The following is a 12,910-nucleotide window of genomic DNA, read 5'->3' on the forward strand; positions in this document are numbered from 1 at the left end:
AGTCAGCCTCCTGTCTGAACTTGGTCTGCCTTCAACAAATCATCATGATAATTGTAGGATGCTCTTTGTTTATTAAAAAAAGATTCCTGGGTACCCTGGAGGCAAACATAATTATAGGCTTTAGGAAAACAAGGCTTTTAACAAAGTAGTTATACTGGGAAAAGGGATAAGAAGTGGGGATTTCTTAGTCGACTCTCCCTCAGTCTGAAGGCCACAGGCCAGTGGGAAGCAGGGTTAAGTTTGGATTTCTGAATATTTTAAAGAAATGTGGATGGGTTTGTGATAGGTATGTACAGGTCAGCTGACTGCCAGGCTAAGAAATGCAGACAAATTTTTAGGAGAGATGGCCAGGTTAGTCTCGAACTCCTGACCTCAGGTTATCCATCTGCCTCGGCCTCCCAAAGTGCTGGGATTACAGGCAAAGAGCGAAACTTTATCTCAAAAAAACAAAAAAGAAACAAACAAAAAAATGTAGAAAAATAATGCTACTAACTGTTTCTGTGCAAACAGATTCTGGTACAATACCATAAACACTATGAATTCTTATTTTTTTCTTCTTGTAGTAAAGACACCCAAAATTTACCATTTAAATCTTTTTTTTTTTTTTTTCTTTTTGAGACGGAATCTCACTCCGTCGCCCAGGCTGGAGTGCAGTGGAGCGATCTCGGCTCACTGCAAGCTCTGCCTCCAGGGTTCACGCCATTCTCCTGCCTCAGCCTCCCGAGTAGCTGGGACTACAGGCGCCTGCCACCACAACCGGCTATTTTTTTTTTGTATTTTTAGTAGAGACAGGGTTTCACCATGTTAGCCAGGATGGTCTCAAACTCCTGACCTTGTGATCCGCCCACCTCGGCCTCCCAAAGTGCTGGGATTGCAGGCATGAGCCACCGTGCCCGGCCCATTTAAACCATTTTTTTACATGCACAGTTGAGTGGCATTAAGCACCTTCCCATTGTTGTGTAATCATCACCACCATCCATCTCCACAACTGAAACTCTGCACCCATGAAACACTAACTCCCATTCCTCTCCCCCAGCCCCTGTGCATTCACCATTCTACCTCCCGCCTCTATGAATTTCCCATGCTAGCTATTTCGTGCAAGAAAGATCATACAGTATTTGTCCTTTTGAGACTGGCTTATTTCACTTCGCATAATGTCCTCAAGGTTCATCCATGTTACAGCCTGTGCCAGAATCTCCTTCCTTTTTAAGGCTGAATAACAATCTATTGTATTGGATAGACCACATTTTTTTTTGTCCATTCCCATTCATCTGTCAATGCACGCTTGGGTTGAACACAATGGATTCTTAATGGGAAGAATCTTTTCTCCTGAAATTTTAACTTTAATTTTTACATGTTCAATTCCATCTTCATAATTTCACAATACTGGCACTTTCCATGGGGACCAGGAAAAACAAAAAGCAAATTTTCTCACCCTGATTCAATCAGTTTGCCCAACTCAGACTCAAAGAGGAGTTGGTCGCAGGCACGTGGTCCAAGCCTCTGGCCCAGCTATCACTTCCAGAGCCACCGGGTGCTGGAAGGACAACCTTTTCTCTGAGGCCCTGGCCCCGCACAGGTGAGCCGGGCATGTGGCTGTGACTAAGGCGGCTGTGACAGGACCACCAGGTGCTCTGGAGGCTGGGGAACACGAGGGGCAGAGCTCACTCACCTGCTGCATGACTTTTGTAAGTTTCTTTGCCTCTCTGAGTCTCCATTTGTTCATCTGAAAATGGATAACAGTAACTACCTACATGGCTGCTGTGAAGACGTACAAGCCCACACAGAGGAGGTGCTTCGCCCAGAGCCTGTGCAGATAGGACGCACTCAACAAGTGTCACTGCTGAGGAGGACAAGTAGCACTCATGTTTGGAGCCTCCAAAGTCCATCATCAAACTATGAATTTAGTAATGTGGGGCACAGGACAAGTGGCTCATACTGGTTGCAAACCCTAGGGAGGGTGGGGGGCCAAGCACTGCTTGCTCACAGACCAAGAGACCACTGGATCCCCAGGCAGTCAGCAGGGAAACAGTGTTCGCTTTCCCAAATGTGTAGAAAAGGGCCTTAAAAACATGGCAGGGCAGACCAGATTCCAGTATTTTGCCAACAAAATAAAAATGGTTGTGTGTGTATATGTGTGTGTATGTATTTCTAAATGTTTCCTTGCGCATCCAGAAGCCCCCTGATGCAACTAGTGTTACTATGCCCATTAAAGAGATGAGGAAATGGAAGCCAAGAATGACTCATGGCCTTACTCAAAGTTGTAGGACTGAAAAACGACAGTGCCAAGAGGAGAATACAAGGCTCTGAATGGCTTTTCCCTCCACCCAGCCTAAATGACACTCAGAGGCAGCTCCCAAGCGCCAGGGTGATCCTAGGCCCCCATCGCCCCACCACATCCCCACCTTGCTATGTACTTTAGTTAACAAATGCACACACAGTCCATAGCTCTGCTTTCAGCACTTGGCAAATACCAGCTCCTGGGTCTTCCCAGCGACCCCAGGAAGCTGCAATCAGCCCAGGATTCCTTGGTCTTCACACAGGCCATCCCCCAGCACCCTAGTGTGCCTACCATTCATGGTCTTGCTCCTCCAGAGGCTGAGCGGGGGTCTCCTAATGCCATCAGAGCCCAGACCACCCCACCCTACCCCCACCTATGAGCTGACATGCTCTACTCAGGATTCAGGATTCAGGCAACTTCACCCAGGTCTATAAAGTCTATGGAACACTGTGAGCTTCAGGAGTTTACCAGGCAAACATGAAGTACAGGTACCACTGAGGCTGCCCCTCTGCCCAAGACCAAGCCATGGTGTGTGTGTGTGTGTGTGTGTGTGTGTACGTGTGTGTGTGAGGTGTGTTTGCATATGTGTGTGGTGTGTGTCTACATGTAGCGTGTGTGGGGTATGTATATGTGTGTGCTGCACGTGCATGTGTATGTGCAGTGCGTGTATGTGTGTAGTGTGTGGTGTGTGTCTCTGTTGTAGTATGTGTGTGTCTTTATATGTATGTGTATTGCTATATGTGCATGTGTGTGTTGCTGTATGTGGATATGCTGTGTGTTGTATGTGTATGTATGTGTTACTGTGTATATGTTGCTGTGTATGTGTGTGCTGTATGTGTGTGTTGCTGTGTGTATGTGCATGTGGTTGCATATGCATATGCTGTGTGTGGTATGTGTCTGCTGCCGTGTTTATGTGCATATGTGTGTTGTATGTGTACATATGTGTTGCTGTGTATGCGTGTGTATGTGTATATTGCTGTGTATGTGTGTGTGCTGTTGTGTGTGTGTTTGCTGTATGTCTATGTGTGTTGCTGTGTGTATGTGGAGGTGGTGTGTGTATGTTGTTGTGTATATGTGTGTGTGTGTGCCGTGTGTGTGTTGCTGTGTGTATGTGCATGTGGTGTGTGTTGGAGAAGGGGCCTGAGGCTTCCAGAAAGAGGCCTGGGGAGGGGACCCACAGAGTCCTGCTACAGTGGGGCCTGCCCTCTGTTGTCTAGCAGCTCCCGGGGTGGAGGCAACAGGAGAAGCACTTTCTCTTTCTCCAGGCAGGCAGGGCTGCAGGTGGCACCTCTTACCAGCTCTGCTGCTCTCCAGGAGCCTGGGTCACCTGTGGAATGTGCAGGCTGCACCCGTGCACTCCTCTCTCACCCCCTGGAATCCCCAGGAGGAGCCTGGGAACATGTGTTAGTGGGTCCTCCTGTCCTGGCGGTGATGTGTGAGGTTGGCCAGGGCAGAGTGGCAATGTGCCTACTAGGGTTGATGTTGCGGGGGCTCATCTCCAGCAACGTCTGCTGCCTCATGGGGCTTTGCTGACAGCACCTTTACTTTTACCATTAACCTTGTTCTTATTCCCATTTTTCAGGAAAGAACATCAAGGCTCAGGGTGGTGTGACTCTACTTCCATAAGAGCAATGATCCATCGGGCAGTAAGTGACTGGTGGTCTCATAGTCTTTTCCCCACACAGCCCAGCCCAGCACCCAGCATGCAGCAGGCCTTCAGTGAGTAGGACCTCTGGCACTGCTATCCCAATACAGTAGCATAGTGTTTGCCCCAGGACGGACAGGGACGCATAAGGCCAGCTAGTCCAGGAAGGTGCAAGGAGTAAGACCAGGGACTTGCCCGGACCCTTCTGCTCACCCTCAGAGAGAAGACCCCATCTATTCACATCAGCAGTTGTGAAGTATGAATAGCTATCATCTAGAAATATTCATTCGAATACTCATTTATTTATGCATGCATGCATCTACCTTGTATTAAGCACTTGCTATGTGGCAGGCACTGTTCCAGGCCCTGGGAATAGTGTTGTGACAAGGAAGCCCACACCACGGCCCAGTGAGAAGAGGCAGGTGGTGACAAGTCAGCAAATATATTTATAACATAGTGTCAGAAGGGGATGAAGCTAAGGAGGAAATCTACCAGGGAGAGGGAACAGAGGAGACATGGATGAGGTGCAGAGGTAAGACAGCCCCTTTGGAGAAGGAGCTTGGGGCAGAGGGAATAGCAAATTCAAAGGCCAGGTGTCAGGAGAACTCAGTGATTTCAGCATGAAGGCTAATTTGCCCGGCACAGAAGGATGGATGGAGGTGGAAAGGCAGGAGAGAAGGTCCTATCACACTAGCCAGGCTGTGGGAAGAACCTTGGGATTTTTTTCTGAGCAATCTGGGAAGCCCCTGGGCGATCCTGAGCAGGCAGCCACCTGCTCTGATACAACTTTTGGAAATGCTGTACAAAGAGGGTCCAGTGCTGTGGGGCATCGGTGCCCATCCGCCAGGAATCCCAGACTGGCCCTGCCACTAGGTGGCCATGGGACTTTGGGGAAATTATGTCCCTTCTCTGGGTCTCACACTCCCTGCACAACAGGGATTAGAGGAGCTCTGAGGTCCCTTCCTACTGGCACATTCCTGCAATCTGTAAATGGTTACCCACTTCCCAGGCAAAGGGCCTCGCTTATTCCAGCCAGTGACACCCCAAGGCTTCAGAAGGGACCCTCTGAGCAGGCCCAGACCAGGGCTCTGGGTGCAGGTGCTGGCTCATCTTTGTGGCCTTGTATGTATAATGACTGACCCAGCGGCCCTTCTAACCCACTTGACACACCAGTCCCAGCCCCAATCCTCTGAGTCCAGCTGTAATAGGACAGCACCCCAACACACACGCATACACGTGCACACCCAGTCTCTACAGACCAGCTTTTCTTCTCAAGTAACCTGAGGGATAAAGGTTGACCCTGACTCATTGGTGGTCTCTTTCAGACCAGCACGGATTGTCCCACAGCCCCCGATGGAAACATTCAGAAGTGAATGCCCTGCTCAGAGCCCCCTGGCCAGGCTGAGGAGGGAAAAATTCTGCTTTCCAACTCTGGCAAAAACTGCTGCATCCAGAGGCTGCAGAAGCCCACAAGGAGCATGAAGATGCGTGGGAAGAACAGGCGCTGCCTTGAGTGACATCCTGAGCCAGACCCTTGCACACACGGCTTTCATTGTTGGCTTTTATGTTTTTTTTTTTTTTTTCAAGTAAAAGGAAAAATCCAAAATTAATCATGTCCTTCCGGCAGAAGGACAGACACACCATCCCCCCGCAAACATACACACCCCATATGCCATTTCAAAGAAATGACTCTCTTTTTAAGTTTCTGAGGAAGAAACTCTAAGATGGGAATTTTCAATGGATCATCACTCCCCTCTGGAAAAAAAAAATGCACATTTGTTTTTGATCCTACACAGAAAGCCCAACAGCCTGAGAAGCTGAGGGTGGCAGAGTGACGGCTTTTTCTTTAAAATCCTGGAACTTTTCTATGCTGCAGTTTCAACACCAAATGCTTCTTGCTGGCGGTCCCAGGGTGAGCGGACATTGGTGTGGGCAGTGTCCTGGTGTAATGCTCTTCTTGTGTTAGTGAGGAGGGCAGTGAGGGGGCAAGGACAGCCCTTCCCCGGAAGCCTGGCTCAAGTTAATGCCCCATTAGAAATGATCCTGTGGATTCCTGGGGGAGAGAAGGAGGTAGGGGTCTGCAGAATTCAGACAAAGAATCGGGAAAACTGGGTCATGGAAACATGACCGGGCGGCCTCCGTCAGCAGCCGGAGGAATTCTCCTCAGATGAAATCATGTGTTGCCACAGCACAGAGGCACTGCCCCGTGGCTGGGCTCCCAGAGAGGCCCGAGGACCTGTTCCACGGCAGAGAGGCCAGGGAGGTGAAAGCAGCCACCTCCCAGGACAGACTGGCTGTGTTGGGGATGCCCTGGCCCTCTGGGCTGTCCAGTCCTAGAGATTAGCACCGTCTCCAGTTACCACAGTCTCTTCCATCAGGACTGCAGGAGGGAATTAGCTTGGAAGCATGTGGCCGCTGTGCACCAGGCCGGCCTGGACCAGAGAAGAAATGGGTTTCAGAGAGAAATCGAGTTGCCCCGGCACTGATGGAGGGAAGGTGAGGCCCAGCCTTGCATGATACAGGTGTGTGTTACGACCAGGCAGCACAAACACATCTCAGCGCAGCTTGTGGGCCCAGGAAGGAAGGCAGTGGCACGGCTGGGGCCTGGATCCCCATCCTCCTTGGGCAATTGGCCCACACTCCAGGGTCACCATGTAGGAGGCCAGTGCGGTAGCTGCATCCATGACCAGAAATCAAGGAAGGGCGCATGAGGCCTTTGGTTCCAAACACCAGGGCCCTCAGCCCCTTGGCGGTGGCCAGGATGGGGAAACCCGGTGATGCTGAGTGTTGCTGTGGAGGGTTCCAGGGATTGGCTCCCATGCTGCAGGTGTGAATCCCAGGGGACAGTGCTGGAGCCACGTGGAGAGAGACTCCTTTGGTGCAGCCATGCTGCGTCCACTGGGCGGGCCCCATATCAGGACCATAGGTCCCCATGCCCTGTCCACCTGCCACACTCAGGTGGCCTCTGTGATGCCCACACACACCTTCACAGCCTTCAGGCCAGGAGGCTTTGATCTGTGTGGGACCCTGGCCAGCACTCGCACACAAAGCACTCCTGGGGTGCCCGCTCTGTGTCGGGTCGGGCACTCTTACGTGAGGAGTGGACTCCAATCAGCTGAAGTGGAGGCATTCTTACTTGGCATGTCTCTGGGATGACTGGAGAAGGGCTTTTTGACATCCAATTTTGTTCTCACTATGGGGGACTTCGGGATTCTCCAGTTAAAAACTAATTTATCACGTTCCTTTAACTTAGAATTCCTTGCATATTAAGTAACATCCAGCATAGTGTTATTTTCTTAGAAGCAAACAGAACTTGGGAGTCATGGGAATGAATTCACACTAAAGTGTAGATGGCTTACTGGTTGCTTTTCTCCTAATGGAAGGACCTAGGCACAAAATACACCAATATCTTTGGCAAAAGAAGGCGCTAGTGTAGAGGAAAGAAAAAAGCAGTAGACGGGCGGGCTGGAAGTCAAGGTAACCTTTACAGTCAGAGTGAAGTCCAGCTTGCTCCAGCATCACACATCAGCCAAAGGACAGTCCTAGAGGACATCACCTGTCCCTGTTGTCTAAGGAGCTTGGGATAGGAGCAGAACACATCTGACCCATGAATCCAGACAGACCTGAGTGTGAACCATGGCTCTGTCATTCGATAGCAAGTAATGAGTGTTCCAAGCTTCAGTTTCATCATCTGTAAAACAGGAATGACATCAACCTAACTGCTGTGAAGAATATTTATGGTGGGCCAGGCGCAGTGGCTCACGCCTGTAATCCCAACTCTTTGGGAGGCTGAGGTGGGTGGATCACCTGAAGTCAGGAGTTTGAGACCACCTTGGCCAACATGGCGAAACCCCGTCTCTACTAAAAATACAAAAATTAGCCAGGGGTGGTGGTGCAAGCCTGTAATCCCAGTTACTGGAGAGGCTGAGCCAGGAGAATAACTTGAACCTGGGAGGTGGAGGTTGCAGTGAGCTGAGATTGCGCCAATGCTCTCCAGCCTGGGAGACAGAGAGAGGCTCCATATCCAAAAGAATATTTATGGTGTCCATAGAGTAGAAACCTAATAAGTGATAATGCCCTTCCCCATCTCTGAGCAGATGTGACGAGGGTCCCAGTGCGATGGTAATGAAAGGAACTTTTCCTCCATTCCCAGTATAAGGGACATTGAGATGTATCAGACCGAAACTCATATATGGCATCCACCGATGCTCCCTCCTTCAGCCATCCAGGTCTGATCTAGGGATATGATGTAGTTCAGACACATTGCCCCACTCATATGGCCTTGACATACACAGGCTTTGGGCTCCACCCAGCTCAGCTCTGCAGCTGTCTCTGGAATCCATGGCAGAGCTGCTCACCACCCAGGGCAGAGTTCTCCATGCACAGATGTGTACTCTGTACAAACTCACTGCTTGACAGAGTGAGGATGCAGGAACTGACAGAAGCCATGGCTTTGCAGGGAAGATCTTCTATAAATTAATCCCTGCTGGCCACCCACCCCTATTCCCAGATGACCAATTCCCAGGAGGCTTAGGCTGGCTACTACAAGCTCCGGTGTTTCCCACCATTCTTTCCCTAGTGTCTGTGCCCATGCTGCCCGGAGAAAATAAGCAGGGGAGGGAACTTGCAAGGTGGTCTGGGAGTTCAGGTGAACACTGTTGTGAATTCTGTTTAAAAGGAGGGCTCCCACTCTCCTTGTCTGCATTCAGTCACACACCCCATGGCTGCAGCAATAACTCCCTTCTTGGGAAAGTCAGCAGCAGGAGAAGCCCAAGGCAGAAGGGATGTGACCAGGTCCCAGCCTGCGACATCTCATGAAGGCTCCTCCTGTGTACTGCAAGGCAGCAGCAGTGCAGAGGATGGGGTCTCCTCTACAATTCAATTATTTTACACCAAACCCAGTACTACTTCCCTCCAGGAAAGGGGGCACATGGATGGCCTGGACAAAGTTGCAAGGAGGGCAAGGCTGGGCAGGGTACTGCATCTTCATGTTGCTTCTGGGCTCTGCCATGAAGCACAGGCTCAGGAGAACAGAGTGGGGCCTGAACGCACACATGTGCCTTCTAGGGGCCCTGGGCCAGGTCTGAGTTGTCAAATAAGAACAGATGCAACACTGGCTACATGGTTGTCAATGACTCTCCAGTCTCAACAGAGAGAAAGAAAGTGAGAGTGATTGCTACTTTCCATTCCACGCTTAATGTACAACTTGGTCAGTTAAACCATTTAATCCTATATGAAACAGGAATGTGAAGACACCTTATGAAATGAAAAATGTTAATCTCATGGGTAAGGATGGCGATCGGCACCGTCATTCTGGTGATGAACTCCAGAAGGCCAGCGCCCCCCCCACCCTGATGATGCTGGATGTCAGCTTGCTGTTTGCATGGCGAAGGTCACTTCTGGCCATTTATTCTGGGCTTGTCACAAATCCCATGGAGCAAGACTCTGCTCTCTCCTATTCCTGTGGAGATCCCAGGCCCAATCCCCAGGGAAGTCGGACCTAAAGGCTTCCCAGAAGATAACGGAAACGACGACACCAGCTTCAAAGAAGAGGCTGGATGCTCCCTCCTTCAGCCATCCAGGTCTGATCTAGGGATACGATGTAGTTCAGACACATCGCCCCACTAATACAGCCTTGACATACACAGGCTTTGGGCCTCACCAAGCCCGGCTCCGCAGCTGTCTCTGGAATCCACGGCAGAGCTGCTCACCACCCAGGGCAGAGTTCTCCATCCACAGTTGGAAGTCACAACCACACACCCTGCTGCAGGTCAAGCCTTCCCCTACTCGCTCAATGTAAGAGGACGCTGCTCATGGGCTCTGGAGGCCACAGAGAAGAAGAGGCATAATTCCCGCCCACAGGGAGTGCCCCGGGGCGCTGCTGTGTAAGCCACTGCCACAGCTGGAGAGCCTGACCCTGTGATTTTCAGCAAGGCCCACGCAGCACAAACTGCCCAAGTGGCCTTAAAGTCAGGAAAAGATTTCCATGAGGTCTGGAGCAGCCAGGAAGGCTCCCTGGAAGAGGCCAGACCTGGCAGAGCCAGAAGGAAGGGGGAGGATGGCAGGCTCTTCAGGCTCGGGGCAGTGCGGACAGTGAGCCCAGGATGCCCAATTATGCCCTGGCACTGAACCGAGTGAAGTGTAAGCCCCAGTGCAAAGCATGTGGCCTCTCCTACACATACAGGATGAGGAACATCTCTTGCTGGTGTCTTCAAGAGGAACACATGATGTAATACACACAATAAGAGGTACATGATGAAGCACCCACTCAGCCCTGATATTGGGGTTTCTCAGGCTGTTGCTGGGCCCTGTTGCCAGAGCTCCTGCCTCAGTGAGCCTGGGCATGTCTAACAGGTTCCCAGTGATGCAGATGCTGCTGCTCCAGGGACCACCCTGGGAGGGAGACTCACAGGCCCTTTGGCATTTCCACACTTGCTGTGGCTCTGTAGTTCCCAGTTGCTCAGTAAGGAAGGGGAAATCATTTCTCATGTCAGTGCGCCTACTAGGCATTGTACTAACTGGAGAAACTCAACACAGAAGATGAGAGAGGCAGGAGTGGGGGAGACATCTGAATCCTGGTGACCATTTACCAGGGCTTCTAAGCAGCAGCTGCAAGGGGTCTGGGTGCCGCTGAGAATGCAGGTTTGGAAGGCATCCAGGGGTCTGTGCTTTTCGATGGTACATGAATGAAAGTGCACACCAGGGCTGGGAGAGGCTGCCAGGGACTTTCTCCCCTTGCTAGGGAGCCTTGGTCTGCTCTGAGATCCTGACACTTTCAAAGGCCAGCCCTTCAGCCACGTGAGCCCAGACGACCAGGTGTTCGCAAAGGAGGACAAAGTCACTGGCCTAAGCATCAGAGGTAGGAAGCGCCAAAAGAGCACGAATCATGGAAAGCCTCCTTCCCCAGGGCCTTATGCAAATGGCACCATGATTTTCAATAATAAGCCACAGGACAGGAGACTTCCAGAGGCCCTCCCGATGCCCAGCCACCACCCCACAGGAAGCATTTAATAAGAATAATATCCTGAATGGCCACTCCACAACGTGCAACTAAAAAGTGCTTCTGTCTCACTTGGGGGAAAAAAGTGGGGGGAGGAATTAAAATCAGACAGGAAATTCCAACACCACGAGCTGGCTGGTGTCCGGCTGGCTGAGGCCCAGGCCACTCACGCAATCAGGCCTGCCCTGCAGACACAGCCTAGCAGGACCCGTGGCCTCTGCTGGGTCCGCCCATGCACACTGCCCACCCCAGGCCGAGGTGTTACTTGACAAATTAGCTGCTGAAAGAGAGAGTGCGCTGGGCTGGGGCCAGCACAGCCACTCCATGCCAGGCACAGAGTCCTGAGACTGGTCTCCTGGTGAGGGCAGGCAGGGATGCAGAGGGACCTGCACATTCCAGGGTGAGGAGTGTGCTCCAGCCAATGCCACGGGAGAGGCCGGCCCCGTGCCATTTGGGTCTCACTGCTCGGGAGCCAGGCAGTCATGGGATCTGTTCCCTGCAACAGTGGCCTTGGAGTGACAGGAGACAGGCCACAAGAGGCAGCATAGTGTCCTGTTGGACACAGCTGAGGCTGCTGCCAGTGCCACAGCCAAGTCTGGCTTGATTGCTGACTCACTGAACCTTCCCGTGCCTCGGTGTCCTTATCTGTAAAATGAGGATAGGGACAGGACCCATGTCAGAGGGAGACTGTGAAGTGGAGAAGAGCTAGTGCAGGGCCAGGCATGCAGTAGGGCCCTGAAGAGTGCTGGTGTGGCCATCCCTACAGACCCCTCTGCTGGACTCCTGCCCCTTTAGCAAGGGGTGGGAGACTGGAGTGAGCTCCAGAGGGACACTCGGGAGATCCCCGCCATCACAGGGAATGGGATGGGCTGCCTGCCTGTCTGGGTAGACACGTGGAGTCCCAGATTAGAGAATTGTAGGGCTAGAAGAAACAATAGGGATGGTCAAGCTTGCTTAAGGTTGAAAACTCTGTCTTGGCCACAGAATGTTTCTAAAAAAAGTAGTGTGCAGCCTCCTCACTGCAAAATGCAACAGATTTGATGCCCAGAGGACCATGGCTCCCAGGGACCCTGGCACCTTGCAGAATCCAACGCAGAAAGCAGGAATCCAGCCCAGGAGCCTGAGGAGACGGTGCCCAGGCCCTAGTGCTCCTTCCACCTGTCACAGGCCAGGGCTAGGCCTGGGATGGATTCAGGCTTTCCCCTAAAATCTTGCTGCCCCTTGACATACTCACTTGACAGCATACACTGGCGACCCCGCCAGCTGGTAGAGACCTTGTCGGCTAGCTATTGCAATGCTGACTGGTCCCCGGCAAGAAGCCCACTTGTCACAGGTGATTTAGCCCTTTCAGGAGGATGAACATGCCGTTCCTCTGTCTGGTCCCCACGGGTCCTGAAGGTGTCACTTGCCATTCTGTGTACTTAACCAGCATCCAGCCCCTTCCCCGCAGAGCCCAACAAGAGGTTTCCTGATCTGGCTTATAGGTCCTGCCTTGCATTCTGCCGAGAGCACCAAGCCCTGGCTTTGCACTCTGCCGTAGCTCTTGAGACGACAGTGAGGCCACTACATTTGGTCTCCACCAGGCCCTGGTGATGGTTTCCCAGGCTGAGCCAAGGCACCTCTTTATTCCAGGCTGCATTCTGAGGCAGGGCCTGCCACAGACAATCAATGACCTTTAAAACCGGGCAGCGGAATCAGCCACCTGGACAAGCAAATGAGCACTGGAGCTGGATTTACTGTCTCTCCGCAATCAACAAGCGAATGACAAAATGCTCCCCATTCCTTCATCCAAGCAGGTCCCGTAAGGGACACTTCCTGGGAGCCTTTTATCAGTCCCAATAATTATGTTACTCAAAGGGACCCTTTAAAATTCTCTCTACCTTGGACTAGAATCTTCCCTAGGTATCCACTCATCCAATGCAGCCCTGGTCAACAGAAATACAATGCGGGCCACATACGTTATCGTAAATTTTCTAGGGGCTAC

At 51.6% G+C, this 12,910-nt stretch overlaps 1 protein-coding gene across 1 annotated transcript in view; it reads right to left on the reverse strand.

The window, feature by feature from the left end:
• The window catches only part of GLI2 (GLI family zinc finger 2), a 255,998-nt gene that overhangs the window by 66,149 nt on the left and 176,939 nt on the right, over window positions 1-12,910 (reverse strand). The gene's annotated exons all lie outside the window — the stretch shown is intronic.

The sequence above is a fragment of the Symphalangus syndactylus genome, chromosome 22 (genome assembly GCF_028878055.3).
Source record: "Symphalangus syndactylus isolate Jambi chromosome 22, NHGRI_mSymSyn1-v2.1_pri, whole genome shotgun sequence".
NCBI lineage: Eukaryota > Metazoa > Chordata > Mammalia > Primates > Hylobatidae > Symphalangus > Symphalangus syndactylus.